This window comes from Trichoplusia ni, chromosome 3 (assembly GCF_003590095.1).
Source record: "Trichoplusia ni isolate ovarian cell line Hi5 chromosome 3, tn1, whole genome shotgun sequence".
NCBI lineage: Eukaryota > Metazoa > Arthropoda > Insecta > Lepidoptera > Noctuidae > Trichoplusia > Trichoplusia ni.
The window spans coordinates 17,571,172-17,589,542 of record NC_039480.1 but is presented as its reverse complement, the minus strand read 5'-3'; positions in this window follow the sequence as shown (position 1 = coordinate 17,589,542).

Genomic DNA, 18,371 nt, shown 5'->3' with positions numbered 1-18,371 from the left:
TAGAATGTAACAGAACAGAAACAGAATGTAAATCAAACACTGTTCGACTAATATGAAATAGTTCTTAGCTTATAAGAGAGTGTTTTCAGTGATATTGAAGAGCGGTGAGCGTTTTAGGAATAAAAATTACAATTTCAGTCTCATTTAGAATATGTTCACCCTTTAATAAGACGGAAAGTTACAAATTATTATAACTTCGGTAAAAAAAAACTGGTCAGACGAAAAATAAAGCAAAAAAATAAAAGATTTTCAATTTTCGTTTACTAAATTACATGAACTGGTTGGTCAGCAAACAATTAATATTAACCGTTGAAACAGAATTATCTTGGAACATTGAGCCCCTATTTTGGCACTAAAGAGACCTAATCACATTTCTGAGTCATTAACTATGGTATATTAAAATGTTTTCATTGAAAAATCTTTTTCAGGCTGTTATCTTTGCTTTACAAGGCTTTTTAAAAAACCTTTCAGTGAAAGCTCCTGTATGTTAAAATTTTGGTTTGGATTAACGTACTCGTACATGTGTGTTATAATGGCTGTATATCTTTCGTTTTAAGCGAAATATATTTTAAACTCGATCTGCGACACTGCTTACATACTTAATTTAAATATCTCTTTCCTTTATTTACATTTTTACAGATTTTCAGATCTTATCTTAGCCCATACTTTTCTACTTCAGTGTCAAAACCTAGCACCCCTCCCATGATCCACGTAAAAAAGTCATCGTAGAAAAACAAGTCAATTGGAAGAGTCAAATTATTCTCTAGATACACATTTTCAAAATGTCTCAAAATCGTAATTAATACCATGTTCTGAAATTTTGTTTACGCTAAAAAAGGCTCCAAGCACTCCATCAAATGTCTATATCTTTATTTCAAGTTCTAAAATTAAATAATCTTGACATCCTACGATCCGTTAATTTCCATTCCTACCAGATAGTTATATCCAGTGATTTACTCATTGACCGATTAGAGCTAAGAGCCACTTCGTCTATATATCAATATCTGACGCAATCAATGATTTAGTGACTATTAATACATTACAAGGAGGCCTGATTAATCTGATAATACTCCTAATATAACAAGGATTGGTTTGAACTACTATTTGAAGTGGAATTCGATAAAATTACTTATAGCACTAATAAGCTAACTGTACTTCTAGACTATACATTCGTCTATGTGTGTTATAGTAGAGAGTACAATTAAGATTTTGATAATTTATGCTTCGTGAAAAAAGGGCTAACTGTTGTTAGTCTGATTCATACTTCTCAGACGAAACCCCGACTAGTTTATTCAGACGCGGCAGCGCGTCAGCTTATGATTAAAGATTTCAGTCGGGTCCGAAACTAATCGGACATTAAAAGCATTACCTAATGTGATAAAGATGATAAATTTATGCATAACATTGAAGAAACTATAACTAAAGACTCGCATAAAATATTAATTAAGATTGCAATTATGAAACTAAACATACTGGTTTTTTATTCAAACTCTCAAAATGAATTCTAAATCTTCTATGAATTTCGTCCAACATGCTCGAATCCTTAATTCCCCTTGTTCAAGTCCACTCACTTATTAAAAGACCGTACTGCTCGAATAGACTGGCAGACAAGTGAAAATCGCTACAATGAGAATACGTGACGAGGACTATGAAACTGGCTGTTTCGACAGAATCGCTAGATTGGAGGGATTAAAATTAGATGAAGCTGAATATGAAACTAGGACTGAATACTAACATTTTTGGATAGAGAGCATTTCTGTAAAACAGTTTTTTAACTGCCGTACCTAAAGGATAAAATCGTCGTTTTTGACGTTTTAGTATTCATTTCCAAAGTTTTATGTGCAGTGATACTTGTTACATAAATATTCTGTAACTTTCATCTGTGGCAAACAACAAATAAATTTGATTTAGATTTTCAAAGCGCAAGCAGACTAAGACCTTATTATAATTTGCTTTACCAAATTGAATCATTCGATACTTACTGATTATCAGAATACACTTCGAAAGTATTACAAATCTAACCAAGAGAGTTTTAAATGAGAAAACTTAAGTTTTACATCACACTGGAACCTTTATTCCGGGTTAAATTCTACGAGTTATTTGATAGAACTTGGTCAGTCACAGCGTAACTTGGCTAATCTTCAGAACTTGCTTTGACTCACGATTCGTATTCACTCGAGGCTAAAATTGGATCTTGAATATTTTGGAAAATGCACTGATTTTTGTCATGTTTTTCGGTAAATCATACCGTGATGAGGTATGTATACTGCAACTAATGATGTTATTCAACTGGTTTTTAATTAATTTAATGATATATTGTCAAAATTACATAGCTAAATCTAATCTAATCTGTATGTCCAATTATACTGTCCATGCTTTTATGATTCTAGTGTTATAAATGTCTAATACGAATTTCAAAACTATTAATATCGAAATACACCCCGAATTACGGTACTGACTTTGTTGACGAAAAAAAAACAGTTATTCAAATGCGGATTTCAATATGGACCTAATTCTTGGGATATTTCAGAAGTATTTCATTAAAATTTAAAATATTAATGAGTGCTCACAACAAACCTTCCAGCATTACATTACATCTTCCATGGTTTTAAAAATAATTTCCGTATACCATGTAACCGGACGTTCGGTCTACGGTTCGTAAGCATGTGGAATACCAATGTCTTTGGGCTGCAGTACCGGAGCTGGCTGGCGGCCAATCTGTTCTGCGGAACAAGACTTGCCCTTTTGGGTCAAATAAATATTTGTTATTACTCCAAGATATATGGACGTTGGATTTACTTGTATTTTTGTTTTTTTTCGCTTTATTGTAATGAGATCGTTTAAGAGCATTAATAAATTGGTTGCGTTAACGTTAATTCAGATGATTTAATGTGTAGGTTTTCGTTTTCCCGAATGGGAATTTGCGGTGGTTTGCTTTGGGGGAAAAAGTTTTCGAGGTATTTTATTTGCATTGGTTATTATCAACTAATTGTTTTTGTTTAGTGTGAGTGTCCCGGACTCAAATAGGAATGCAATAGCTTAAAGTAACGTTATTACAGACCCTGAAGATTTGTACATTTGTCTGGCATCATACATTTTTTTTCCGCATTTATTTCAGTAAATTCTCTTCAACATCAATTATTAACTTTGACGACCTCCGTGGTCGAGTGGCGTACGCACCGGTTTCAAGGTGTCGCTAGCTCTGAGGTCCCGGGTTCGATCCCCGGTCGGGTCAATGTAAAAATTAACATTCTTCTACATTGCCTCGGGTCTGGGTGTTTGTGGTACCTTCGTTGTATCTGAATTCCATAACACAAGTGCTTCAGCAACTTACTTTGGGTTCAGAACAATGTATGTGATGTTGTCCGCATTTATTATTTATTTATTAACTCAACGCCTGCCAACATTAATGGAACTCTTTGTTCAGTAATTACCTATATTATTAGATTACGTGGGCGTAAAGTTTTGAAGGCTGTATCAGTATTCTGTTCTAAACTCACGTTACCTGATCTCTTTTGCACATTAGAAGGTAATAAATGCCGAAGTACCTCTTCCCTCAATCCCTCTTTGACCAACTTTATTCAAATGTGTGTGTTTTCAAAGTACTGGTGGTAGAAAAAGTGCTTGTAATATGCACATTTTTCAGGACGTGTTGGCTGAAAAAGATTGGGTATTCGACAAGGGGAAACTAGATCTTTTTTGGAATGAACTTCAAATTCATTTGTCACCCAACAGAAAATTGATGTGCGTAACAATTGTTCCTCAAAATCGATGTTTATTTTTATATTTTTTTACAATTGCAACAGACAGAATAATCAACTGCCTAGCTATCACAGTTCATGAGATATGGCCTAGTGACAGGTGGACGGATATACAGACGAAAAGGCAGTAGAACCTAAAAACTAAAGACTTGGTACTTGGGTACGAAACACAGGCTCCACATGACCTGTTACACTCAGGTGAAAAAGCGAAACACATTTCTAGCTTTATCCCTCCTAAACAAGGACTTCCAGATAGTACCATAATGACGTCACTTTGCTTTAAATTACGAATGGAACATTGTAACACAATAGCACCTGACTGTACAAGTTGATAACATGTAAATTCAGTTCAAATGCTACTCACAACTTCGCGGCACTAGCGAGGAAGTTTTATTTGAATTCGTGTAGTTAATTTGGCTTGCAGTGTACCTATGTATTGTTACGCTGATACAGATATTATCGTACAATGTAGTGCAAATTATGTGTACTCTTTGTTTTAATAGAGAAATGTACGTTTTTGAATAGGACTTTTATTTGTTTCGTTAGTCGTTTCAGTTTACAATAAAAATTATTACCAGCCAATATTAGCTTTTATATTTCAGTCAAATATGCACTAGGGATTTTCTTGTTTGGTTTGTTTTGAATTGGTGAATGAATTACATAGTTTTGGATATTGTATTCCTTTATCATGTGACTTATTATGTCGTATGGATCTTGACTATAGGGACAAAACTTACCAAACTCAGGCATTTTCCATAATTAATAAAATAAAACGCCATTAAGAAAATTCATAATGATATGATAGCATCTACCTATCCGGAAAATTTAATTTCGTTCAGTTTTTTAAGCCATAAAACAATTTAACGGTAATGTAAGGAGATTCACGAGGAGTCCGGGAAAATCCCGGGGTTTAGTCTGAGTAATGCCCGGGAGTTAGCCCCGGGACAGACGCATTCGTTTTATTTATACAGCTCATCGGTTATAGGGAGATTCCAATGGGATGAGTCCAAGTGTCGGTTTCAAGGTCAAATTAGGCACGTCATTATTGCGACCTTTGAGAAAGGCTGATAAAGCATCTTTCAAATCGAATGTCGTTTGTAATTGTTTGACTAAAGTAGTAATTCACAACACTTGCCTTACAAGCTAAGGCACTTAAATGTAAAGGTTAGAAAAAAGCTTTTAAGGAAAACTAAAAAAATACGTTTCTAATTTTAATATTTATTTTATTTTATTCAAATATTGGTCGGCCTAGAATTCGTTGGCGGGACGATCTAAAGGAATACCGTGTGGGCTGGTTCCAAGTGCCGATGGATAAAGAATTTTTCAAGGATTTAAATAAGACCTTTGCATAACAGCAGGAAACAATGGAATAAAAACAAAGAAAAAGCCACGACTTGAATGCATTAATACGCATACGTCAATTTAAAAACTGCCCACTTTTAATAAATAAATGACAAAACGAATATTAAAACCACATAGTACTAAAATTGAATAAAATATATAAATAAGGCACTTGAAAGCATCACAATAATATAATAGAGCTATATCTGGTTAGACAACGCATTTCCCATGGCTGACAACTTGGGCTATAAATTAGTTGGACGCCAAGAACTCTACCCCCGCTCCTAATAAATCAGAATATAGAGTGAGTGCGCGGGGGAGGAGCACAAGGGCACAGCGTTTAGAAGAAAAACGGTGTTAGACTAGGTTTTGTGCGCGGGGTTGCCTGCTTGGACTTCGAATTGCACTACTTAAGTTCAGCCTCTCAGTTGTTACAGTCAGCAAATTAATTAATACAAAAAACCTAATAAGTATTGTTTTTCTGACTTTTGTGGCTTAATGTGGAGTCCTAAAAACTGTCCTTTTGAGATGTCTCCTACGCTGTACGAAGGCTGTGTTCTGGGACCTAAACCAAAGTGCGGAACCTGATCGTTTTCCTTCTAAATATAACCGCCAAAGTGAAATATTAGTTTATCTCGTGGAAGGTCTTGAAACAGATATATAGTAAGGCAGTTATTTCTAAAGGAGATTTTTAAATTTCTTTTTTTATTTAATTGATCATTGGGTGAGGGCATAATCAATAACGTTGGTGTATTAATAGTACGTATAACTAATCATGGCATATAAACTGATAATATTGGATTTTCAATTTTCAATTTCCAGAACTTTCGATTCGCTTTAAACCAGCTCGTAGATTATACAGTTATGATGAACGGCGTATTACAAGCTGAAGCGCTAAAACACGGCTATCCTCAGGTGATTTAAAAATTGTCTCTAGAAAGATTAATGTAAGCTGCAAGAATGGGGTCGGGTATGAAGTACAGCGAAAGTAAAATGTGACTTTATAATTTTTCGCCGTCTTGATTCTTGCTTTATACATGGAATACTCGCAAAAAAAAATCTGATAGGCAACAAAAGAATGAGGTTGATAGTTCAAGTGTACATAACAACATGTTAATGTTCTTGGACATCATCTATTTTATTCTCATTGGTAGCCTGAATATTGAGGTATTGATTACCCTAAGATATATATCTAGGTAGATAGTTGGTAGGGTTAGTACAGGTACCTACCAGACCTGCTTTTGATTCTATATGTGTCATTACATGTATCTCGTCCATTACAGGATGACACGTACTTATTTTTTTCTTAAGCAATTTTCTGCATTCTCATCTTTTATTTATCTTTATGAATCTTTTAAATTATTCTTTGCACAAAACTCCATGATTGGAACCACACCCAACCGCGACATTTCGAGAGGGCTTGGATACCCGCCAACACCATCGCTGTACAGAATTAAGTCAACTTATTCATAAGTGATAAAATGATGAGAACATTGTTTTCGTACCGAAGGGATTATGAAATGTTCTGTTTCTATGGCTATTAATACCATAAGGGAAATGGGGATGAGATTATCTTTTCATTAGTGAGTTGATTGGGAAGGGATCTATTATGTAGTTACTTTGAACGTGTGTTATATCGGTTAATACCTGGATTGAAGATCGTGAGAATAAACGTACACATACACCCGATTCCGCACAATTGTTCTTGTTGTAATACAATTTTGTGAGTTAACAAAAAAGAGTTTAACCGCATAGCAGTCTAACATTATACTCTAAAACGTATTTAATAATATCGTTAGATAACTTCACAAGTTGAATCAAAACGCCACAAATAAAGTTAACACGGATATTTGGACGTTTAGATATGGCTAACTAAATCACTGCTAGCTCGGGTGGATACTAATCTGATTCTCCTTCTCCTGGCACCAACTGTCTTATTCAGATAAATTAGAATAGGAATAGATCCAGTTATTTTTGATAAGTGACTCGTATGGAATTATTCAATTACTAGCTGTGCGAGCCCGCCCGCTACAGATAGAAAATGATCTAACAGGAACATAAAACCAGGATGAATCCTGGTTATAAACTATCTGTGTACCATGTTTCGTCTAAATCCGTTCAGTGGTTTCTGATTAAAAGAAGAACAAACATCTATACACACAAAATTTCGCGTTTATATAATGCACTCTCTTTTTACATCTGTTTTTACCTAAACCAAAGGTTAGAAATACAATAGAGTAAAAAATTATTCACCCTGACTGCTATAATGGATGTCGATTCCTACCCGGGACAGATGTTTGTCTGTTGTGCACGTTCGCTTGTTTTGTTTCTGGCTATATAATGTATCTATTTAGAAATATTTAAGTATGTTCATTAGTTTGTCTAGTACTTAACTGTCTAGTCTAGCTTTCCTTAGTTTGGGACTAGATCATACAATGAGACAGCTTACACCACCTCATATATTTGGCAGTTGCAGATGTGGAAGTGAGAAGCCGCTCTACGAAATGAAGTATGCCTCGCTATGTCTCGCTTCCACAACTACAAGAGTCTAACTCTAAGAAGCTTGTCTCCCGGGTCATTGCAGTAAATTAGTCGATCTCATTCCGATTCCGGGTTGAAATTTATGCGGGTGTTATAGTGGTCCAGGGATCTATTTGGACAATACATTAGAATTTCCGTAACCGCATCTGTGAGACTATCTTTCTTTTGTTTTGATTCTGTTTTCGATGTTGAGAAGTGTAAGCCTTAGTTTAACTAAATATATTTCCTGGTTATGCATTTTGCATAGATCCATGAGAATTTTCTTATAACTTTCTCTACTTTAACAAACTTCAAAAGTAGTTCTGTAATAGTATCTATTGTAAGTTTTGTAATAAAACTAACATGGACCAGTTAGTAAAGACATGGCACTCAAATTTTTAAACTATCTCTCAATTCTCTGGAACTAAACCCAGACAGAACCTCACGATAGTAATATATTTTACCCTAAAATAATTCTAGACGTTTTTCCACATCACATTCATCAATCCAGGTACTAACCGATATAACATACGTTAAACGAAACCTACATTATAGATCCCTATTCAAAAAACAGGTCAACCGATTTTGACGATATTTGGTATGGAGGTATTTGACAACTTAAATTAACACATAAGCTACATAAGTATTGTTTTTGCAGATATAACCGACCTCCAAGCGGGTGGATTTGCAAGCAACAGCAAGTTAACCATAAAAAAAACATTCCAATTTTAAAACTTCAAGACTTACCAAAATTCATCTGAATACTGCATCTTCCAATCCTGCATTAATATGGATAATATTCGTCGATAATTCGCTCCCGGTGTTACAAATCAGGTATAATGCATCTGCGCATAGCTACAGGATGTTGATTTACGTGGAAGCCACATCTGTTCGCGGTTACGTAAGCTGTAAGATAATCTCCGCGGATTAAGGCTTCGCTCGTAAACATTCATATTAACATACGAATAGATTTTTACTGTTTATTGTATAGTAGTGTTTGTTTTAGATAATTGAACGTTTGAAGAGTTTTAGTAAGTAGGAGTGCTTGAGAATAATCAAAATGTTATTAAGACTAATAAGCTTTGCAAGAATTTAAAGAGACAGTTATCAATTTAAATGAAATCTTAAGAAAAACAAAAGTATGAAATGAAAAAGAAACTAGTCTTTAGTGATGTTCAGTCCCAACAAAACCTTTAAAATTTAACTAGACACATTTAGTAACAAAAAATGAGTAGACTTCAGTAGACACACTATGTTAATTAAAATTTATTTACATTACAAGATCAAAAGTAAGATTTGTCAATATTGTTTGTTATCACACCTAAATATTCAGAACTTATTTCTATTACATCTCAAATAACTATGACTCCCAAACAACAGAACGCTAACAGCTTTTTGCCAATCAAATTCATCCACAGCCCAACCAACACCGATCTAAACAAACCAAACGAAAACATGCACAATATCATAAAATACACAGATCCTAGTGTTGTTCACAGGGGACAGATGAGCGAGCCACATGTTGGCATCAAATGTAATAAAGGACAGTGGTTCGTATCAGCTATAACTCTATAGAAACCGCAGCGATGGGAAATATCTAATAACAGATGACGTGAACTTGTGTCGATACTTCTGTCCTGCGGTTGCGGTTCAATCTAAATAGGATGGAGGAGTGATTTTGACGTACGTTTTTTGTTCACTAAATTTTGATTGCACTGATAGTAGAGTATAGGCAATACGGCTATTGTGAGCAAAACGAGTACGATGCGTGCTCAAGTAATTAGGTATTTGTTTGATTAATCTAATGTGTCCAATCTAGTTTTTTAAGTTACTTAGAGCGGGAGTTGATTAAAAAAATGACTTAGAACATTGGACACGTGTATTAACTCTTTTTTCCGGGGTGAAACGCTAATGTCTTCAACCCACATCGAGGGCACGGCGTGGGGATGTCGGACTTCCACCAACTAAAAACACCCCGGGCCCGTTCTACTGCTTTAGCCAGAGTCACGGGATCGCTCGCGCATACTCTGCGCAACTCTGGCTGGCTCTAGTCCTTTGGACTCCTTCTCAAGGGATAGGTGTAAAAATCCCACCCCTCACTCCTCATAAGAACGGGTGCGAAGGACAACGCGCGTGTCTTCTTCTTAGGCTGCTAGTTGATCGAGTGGCAGGTTGCCCTCCCCGCCGACCGCAGGCCCGACCTTCGGTGGCCGTAAGTCGACACGTGTATTAACCCAGCAAAATTATAATTTACGAATGGATGTGAAGATTTTGTGCAAAACAGACATCATAAGTTTTTATGGAAATCGACTTTCACACTTAGCAGCTTTATTCTTGTATCGCAGACTGTAAAATCCAGATTGATTTGAAACAAGGTGTATCAAATAAAGATATTTAATATTCTGTCTTACACATTAAATTTAGCCCTAGTAAACGAAGATGTGTCAAAACTTTTAAGCAATAAGTCCTTTAAGACAGCAGTTTACAATAATAACTATATTTTGATACAAGATCTGATATATATGTACCGTTTAAAATATTTAAAACTCGCAGCCCTACCTCAAAACTGAACATCTTTCATTAACCAAGTCTGAACTCCATGAAGGTAAGTGAATCTTAGTTTTTATTAGAAGTTGTATAGAGTCTAAGTTCTGCTTCGAGATTAGCAAAGTTTTTAGTGATTTAACTTGTGTTTGAAACTACAAGATTAAGGAAACTAGTTCAGTTTGCAGTGTATCATTAATAGGAGCTGGAAACTTGGCTAGTATATCAAAAGTAGGTAATATATTTCTTTAAGGTGGATAGAAGTCTAGTACAAGGTACTTTGGTGTTGTGGTAGTGGAGAGTTAGAAATATGCTATAGTTTTATTGCATAGGGTCTTTTTGAAGCAGTGACCTTAGTGTGAAATGGTTATCATCGAAGTGAGTCACCTTAAAAAAGCTCTCTTACAGTTTCTTAATAAGTTTAGGTTTTTTTTTTAATATAGACAGTTGTTGTGAAATGTTACATTTTGCTATAAGATTAAATTAATACATATATTAAGGAATTCAAAATGTTGATTGTTACCAACTTTATCAATACTTCTTATTTAGACTACGATTAAGTAACATAAAAATGGATCATTAAAAAAATATCAAAACCACGACACATTTCCCCTTCCTTCTCCAAACGATATACAGAACCAATACGTCTCTCTAAACCCTCTCAAGTACTCCCATTGACATGCTATAAATTATAGCTCACGGTTCGCCACGACACGATGCAACACGCAAGACAAACTACTGTATTAACGTTCGTAATCTGTTTGGTACAGATCCTATGGCGAATGGCCAAGTTGCGATGCATGTTGCAGCAACTTGCTGTGTTTCTTGTTGCTAGTTCGGTTAGGTCTGTGTTGCAGGTCAAGCGAGGCGAGAGATATTTGTTGATGCTTGCGCAGGTTAGAAGATGTGAGGTTATATTGGATTTTTGAATGGTGTCATCAGATCGGTTTCTATGGGTATTTACCATAACTGCTACATCTGTTGAAATGAAATCCCGGTCACTGCAGTACTTTTATAATTAGAAAATAAAATAAGAAGTGTATTTGTCTTATATCAGGTGATATTCATTTTTTTATAATATTACATGTATTTATCTTAAATCCATGTATGAACATACATTAAAAATTCATGACTTAATTTTATTTAACATCTAAAAACTCTACAATTTTTCTTTCTCATAAATATTTAATTAAATTAACGTAATTATATTACTATTAAATTCCTGTGAAGATATAAGTAAACGATAAGTAGTACCCCGCGCTCACATCGCCTCGCCTCGCACTGGAACACATGCTTATTTAACACAATACTAAGTAGTTTAGGGAACAATAAATCTATAGAAGTGTCAAAACAACTTGTTTTTTGTTATCTGCAGCTGACTCGACTAAACTGTTACACTGTTCTGATGTATGACAGAGAATATTATGCGAATTAGAGAAATAGAGAGCAAACTAAACTACATAGTTGAGTTTGCACAAAATTTTGTATAGTTTGTTTCCTTCGTTATACAACCGCCGTTTAAAAAAAACTTGTCTGTATTTGATGTGCTACTGTTTGTAAATATTGCCGGTCTGGGTGTAAAGGTATACGGGTAATAAATGTAAAAGTGTAATAAAAATATGATGATTTGTTGTGTTTCGAAATGAAAATGAAAATCTTCCTTTATCAAAATCTTACTTTTGCTGTTTTGCTATTTCGTACTATTATTTTTCGGTGAAATTAAAATAAAGTCTAAACAATTAACAGCCAAGCCAACAAAAAGCTAGGCTGAAATCTTGTCTTCGTTTTATATTGAAAATCAGTTACCTACAAGAGATAAGAATAAGTAAGTAATACAAATCCCAAACCGTTTAATTTCAGGAACAAAGTACGACACCCCAAACCGCTCAGCCAAATTTAAGTCTTTCGTAATTTATACTTTGAATGTGTTAAAACAGCTAATGAATAATAATATTGGCTTATAAATTCCCGCCACCTCGCTCCTGTTTGTTCCGAGTTCCTCTAAGACGTGTAAGTAGAAACAGAAAGACTAACTGTGAGGAGACGTGATCTCGCCTAATTTGTTACGCGGGGAAAGGTATGGAGACTCCGAGTTGAATTGTAGGTGAATTCATTTTAGGAAGTTGTTTATTTTAACAAAAAGTAGAGCGATATATATGTACAAGGTTATTTTAAAACGCAGTTTACGCTTAGTGATTTGTAACTGAAGTTATTAATGGCCAAATACAAGATAAAAAAATGACCAGAGGTGTACCACCTCATCTCCAACTAAAATTATGTTATTTTCGGAAGCTTGACAGCGGTGTTGCGCTGTCAAGCAGTAAGAAGGCTTTTCTTTTGAATATCCTCAAAAACATTCTTCATTCATTTTCAGCACATGCATCCACCACTGCATCTTCTTAAGCAGGCTTCCATGGTTTGGGCCGGCGCGCCTACTGATTTGAAATAATATAGAGTGACTAGTAATCTATTAATCTATTACACTTTTTATACTATAACTGTGAAACATAACCATATGTACACAACTCCAACTACTTACTCTCTCATCATTCCCAATCAAAAAATACAAACCCCAATATTGTATCAACAACTCGTGAATAAATGAATTCATCCAATTGTCAGTCTATCTCCAGTGTACCTAGAGACAAGCCAAACAGTTTAATAATGAAGCGGAAACTTAAACTCTAACTTAATTAGCGTTTGTTAGTTCACACTTGAAACTTATCTTATTGTGCTCTACATTTTGTTCGGTTTCATTTTGTTCTTAATGAGACTCATGTAGAGTCGTATTAAAGTTGATTGTCATGTGAATGTGTGTGTCAGTCGGACGACGATGAAGTTTAATGTGGTCGAGTGGCGTACGCACCGGTTTCAAGGTGTCGCTAGCTCTGAGGTCCGGTTCGATCCCCGGTCGGGTCAATGTAAAAATTTATATTTCTACATTTTCCCGGGTCTGGGTGTTTGTGGTAGCTTCGTTGTATCTGAATTCCATAACACAAGTGCTTTAGCAATTTACTTTGGGTTCAGAACAATGTATGTGATGTTGTTCGCATTTATTTATAAATTTATAAAAAAAAAATGTTGGTAATGTTGAAATAAGTTTGTTAATTTTCTTGCTTACGCTATCTAGATTGTGTGAGATTATAATTACCTATGAAATTATGTAGTAAAGTAAAAAATGGATGTATTATATTTTGTTTCATACTTTTGGGCTATATAATACTGTCCTTAAAAGTTAAATTTAGTTGGTAACCATAATATATGCAAAAAAAAAAAACGAGAGCCAACAATAAAAACATCAACATTCAAAACACACCCTGAAAACATGAGATCGTGTACCAATCCTTGTCTACCATACAATACACTGATCAATCATTCTCAACACGATACACTGAAGCATTTTACGAGCAATTAACCCTCGGCCCGCAAGCCCTAACCGTTATAACTTAACCGTTATTTTTAGATATAAAACGTTAACGTTTATAACATAAGTCAGTTATACTGAGTGTCCGGAAAAGTGTAGGTGTCCAGTGACTGAAGACAACTAAAGGTTGAAATACCTTTTAAGTTTTTTCCATTTATAAATCTTTTACAAAGGGTATTTTTTTTCTTAATTTTGGTCCAAATAGTTTACTTTACATTTGTTGAAATATATAGGTTTATGTGGTAAATAATGTTTTATATAAAACTATACCTAAAAAAAATAATTGAAGTAGGTTAGCAGCCAAAAACACATCATCGAGGTATGAAATGGCTTTGAAGGCACTCACACACAAAAAATCATTCTATCGGTATTTGAGTTTGATTAAAACATAACAATGTTAAATATTTCAATAACTATATGTATCGGATAATCTACATGGGGATGTTTGAGGAACCCTCTAACGGTCTTCTATCACTGGACACGCGCCTAATACATTTTAACAACATCCTGTATCTAACTGGTTATCTTTATCGACCTGTAAACTTTATAGTGTGTGAACGTGCCTTTATGTTACGACGTGGAACTACCTTTATGAGATTACGAGAGATTTAGGTTTGATAACCTTGTTAGGGGTTAAGCCGCACTTGATAAGGTCAGTTATCTGATAGGTGGCTTTTTCCTGTTAGTTTAAGTGCAGTGTACTTTGGAGTTGTTGATATTTGAGATTCGTTTAAAAAAATAAGGGACCAAATACTTTTGCGTTCGTTTTACTCGCAAATTCACTATTGTGGTCATAATAGTACTTTAATTTGTGTTTTTATTTGCTTATTTTTTTATTAAATGCATATTTAGTTGGTCTGTAACCGCCTTTTATTTATATTCACCCGTAAGTGAAAAGAGTTGTTCACATCTAATATATTTTTTTATTCATAATATATACCTAATGATTTTTCTAAACCAGACATTTCTTAAAAAATCTAAGACAAAATAACATAAAATTTGCCTCTTTAGCTAGTAATATAAAAATACGAACAGCAACACCTATAAAACTCATGGTATTGTAGGTAAACAAACAATCCTGCCACGGAACTAGGACGAACCTTAAAGAAAGCTCCTGTTATGGCAGGCGGAGCCACAGGTATAGCTAGTGCATGTCACAATGCGCGGCATACCGCCATGGTGTTGCTATGCAGGTATAACGCCATACACCTTGCTTGCACGCAAGTCATGTGCGGAGAGCGATAAAAGATATTAATAAAATGACAAGTTTTGCTTAGGCTTGTTTAATAGATCTGTGATATTTTGTGTTAATAGACGTTAGAATGATACACACAACAAAACAGATCTGTCAAGGAGAAAAAGGTTTTACTAAAAACTTTCTAAATTTGATATAAAAAGTTGAAAATCATGTTCAGTAGCAGAACTTTTAAAATGAACGTAATTAGAAATACACAAACTCTAAAAGTTGACGCTGGTGACGTCACACGCATTTGTAGATTTGCTGAATCAAGAATGCCTTTTGATACTTCACTGTTCTGAACTATCGTAAACATTAAAGAAACAAATAGAAAAAGATCGAATTAAATCTTTTTAATAACTTAACTTACAAATCGAAAGTTACATCTATATATTTTAAATATTTTATATCTTATTCATTAAAGATCTGTAGAACCTAGATGAAAGCATCGATACATAGCTGAAAGTTCATCCCTTAAAGTTTAGTGTATGCGGTTGAAAAGTGCGGTGCGACAGAACCCAGAGGGAGACTCGAAATGAGCATACAAAGCAGCCCTATACGCTATTGATGCACCAGACGGCAGAGCGATTGCAAAACAAGTTGAGAATAGAAAAAAAACGTGATTGGAAAAATGTTTGCAGCTGATAAGTTTTTTAAATTGAAAATATGATGCGACTATTAAATTTTATCGGTTTATCTTTCAAATCAAATTATAAGATTCTTCTTCGTTCGTTTTGTTCCAAATAATGAATTAAATGCATCAAAATTTTGTTCAAAGTAAGAGCAGGTTACATAGCATATGGATGTCCTTCAGGCGCTATCTCACTACCGACATAGTTAGACAAGGACGGACGATTGAAAGAGGAAATCATTCCCTTAAAAAATAGTTACTAGATGATTTACAAAAAGGTCATACATTTTTCAAAATAAACACCAGAACATTGTCTGCTGACTCTACCTTATGTCAAGTTCATTAACCCCATGTGACGTCACTCCCGCCGGGGCATCGTCACGTTCCTGCCATAAGTATAAGCAGGGCCTAATTTATGCAGGCTTCTGAAAATACGCCTTCAAATGTACCTTCAAACAAGCCGTTATATGCACCAGGTGGGATTAATATTAGAATCTTAGTATAATGCATAAGGCTGCATATGAATAAGGGGTTTAGATTGTGATGGTTTAGATAAAGCTATTTAAAGTCATTTGAAAATAATGAACTACTTACTAAATACTGGTAAGTACGAGTTTCATCAAATTCTGTGTTTGTCTAATCATGGTTTTTATCAGCTAAATAATGAAACGTATTTTTTATTCCGCTAAGTGAAAGATATCATATTCAAAATGAGTTCTAAGACGAAATTTTGCCATAATACAAAAAAAAATCAAACAAAAATCAAGTCATTAACTTTGATAACACACAACGCATTGACAAATCTTTTAATTTATCGACTGAATACGGTCAAACTATCGCAAAAGTAATAAATGTCGTCCAATAAAACTAAGCGTCTAGGAATTAATTATCTGGAAAGTGTAATCAGAGTGCTAGTCAAGAACCTAGTTCTAGTCAACTTTTTTCATTAGACTCCGATATGTCTACCGCTGGAGGAATAGTAAGTTACGTTACGTGATTTTTTATTTTTATGAGGTGGCGAAGAATTTTTACTGAGTTTTTTTAGACTTTGAAAGTTTCTAGTGAAAGTTTGTTGACTTTTTTCGGAGTGTTTCCTGCTCTTGCTTGGGGGATTTCTCTTTTTTTTTTGGTAAATGTAATGATGTTGATGTGTTTGCTTTTTCGGATTGGCCATGTGTATGTGGAAACCATAAACTTAAATTTGCGATTGCATTCATGTAATTTTGCATACAAGGTCTTGTGACGCACTTTTTTAATAATTGGTTGGCCATAATTCGTGGCTACAGGAATGTTGACATTCTTTTTAAAGTTCTTCAGCCAAATAAGTGTAAGTACGAAGTCTGTAAGTGTATAGAAGGCAAGTAGTTTTCTTTTCTTAAATCTTAATGATATCTACTCATGTATTTAACCCTCTGAACATCATGGGGGTCATCAATGACTTACAAACACACATTTTATTGTGTGTGCATTATCATTATGTGTTAAATATATACCGAATGGGGTAAATAAATTTATAACCTTTTTTGTCTGTCGACATCGTTTTCGCGTAGATACCTATATTACAAATATAGCCACTAATAGCAAGATAAATAATAAATAATAATACTAATGTATAAGTGACAGAGATTAGTAGACCAACCGCGATAATATTACATTCATAATTCGTATTAATTAATCATCTCAACATCGAGGTACTAATGTTTATCTAATGATATAGGTTATTAATTTGGGTACTTAAATATAATGAAGACAAATACATTTTGCCTTTTGTCTTTTTCTGCAGTAATATGAATAGCCGCGATTGAGAATACCTCTCAGGCCTTCCTCTATCGTTTACTTTTTTGACGCAAATGAATGAATATAGTAAACTTTTCAAAATAATATTACCTACGTTGCAAAACACAAAATAAGTTATTTAAAATCTTTAAAGAACAAGCGGGCTTCAAAAGACGTAATACACGGTGATTTTTTAGTCGTCTTACAAAAGGAGCCCAGTTCATGCATCCGACGTAAAATACCCCTGGGCGCGATTATTATTTTTTTATCATCAACTAGTATAATAAGTACGAAGAAAAATTAAACAAGAGAAATCTGAAAATACTCTTAAAAATGATAAAAACGCCGCCGCCCGCGCCCCTCACCATTGTTACAAGGCTCGGACCGCGCTCGCAACAGAGCTGTGTTTCTAAAAAACTACGAATTGCATCATAATATTGAATAAAAATTGCTTTTTAAATTTATTCAAATTTCATAAATACCTATTTTTTTATCATGAACGTGTTCTAGTCATTGGATACATGAATTGGGCTGCTTTTGTAAGACGACTAAAAATCACGGTGTATAAAGTAATATTAAAGAAGCCTGAAGTATTTCTAGAACAAAGTTATAGTAGAAATAAGTTCAAGATATCTATTTACTACATTACATTCTAATAATGTAATTTTTACAATAACATATAAGACTCATCGATCCAAATGAAATAACAACTTTATCTGATCATCTACGAGATTTCGTAGCTCGTAGACAAGTCTACGCGCTACGCCATCAGCTGTTCTCATATTTCATTGTCGAAACGGTACAATCATGGTGACAGAGTATGTCTATCAATCAGTTTGACAGGCATACTTCGAAGCTTTTCATACGAATATGTGTAATTATACGTATTTGTCGTATTTATTAATTATGAGTCATTAATTACTTATGTACTTGGTCAATTCAAGAGTTTTTGAGATATGAAAGAAAATTGTATAGGAAGAGCTTTGGGTATAACACATATCATAAAATTCGTGTACGTCTAAGACAAGTATTTTGTGTTTTATGTAACACTAGCTGTTAATCGCGACTTCGTCTGTGTGGTTAGGAAATAAGATATTTTATCGTAATAAATCATAGCCTATGTGTTAATCCAGGGTG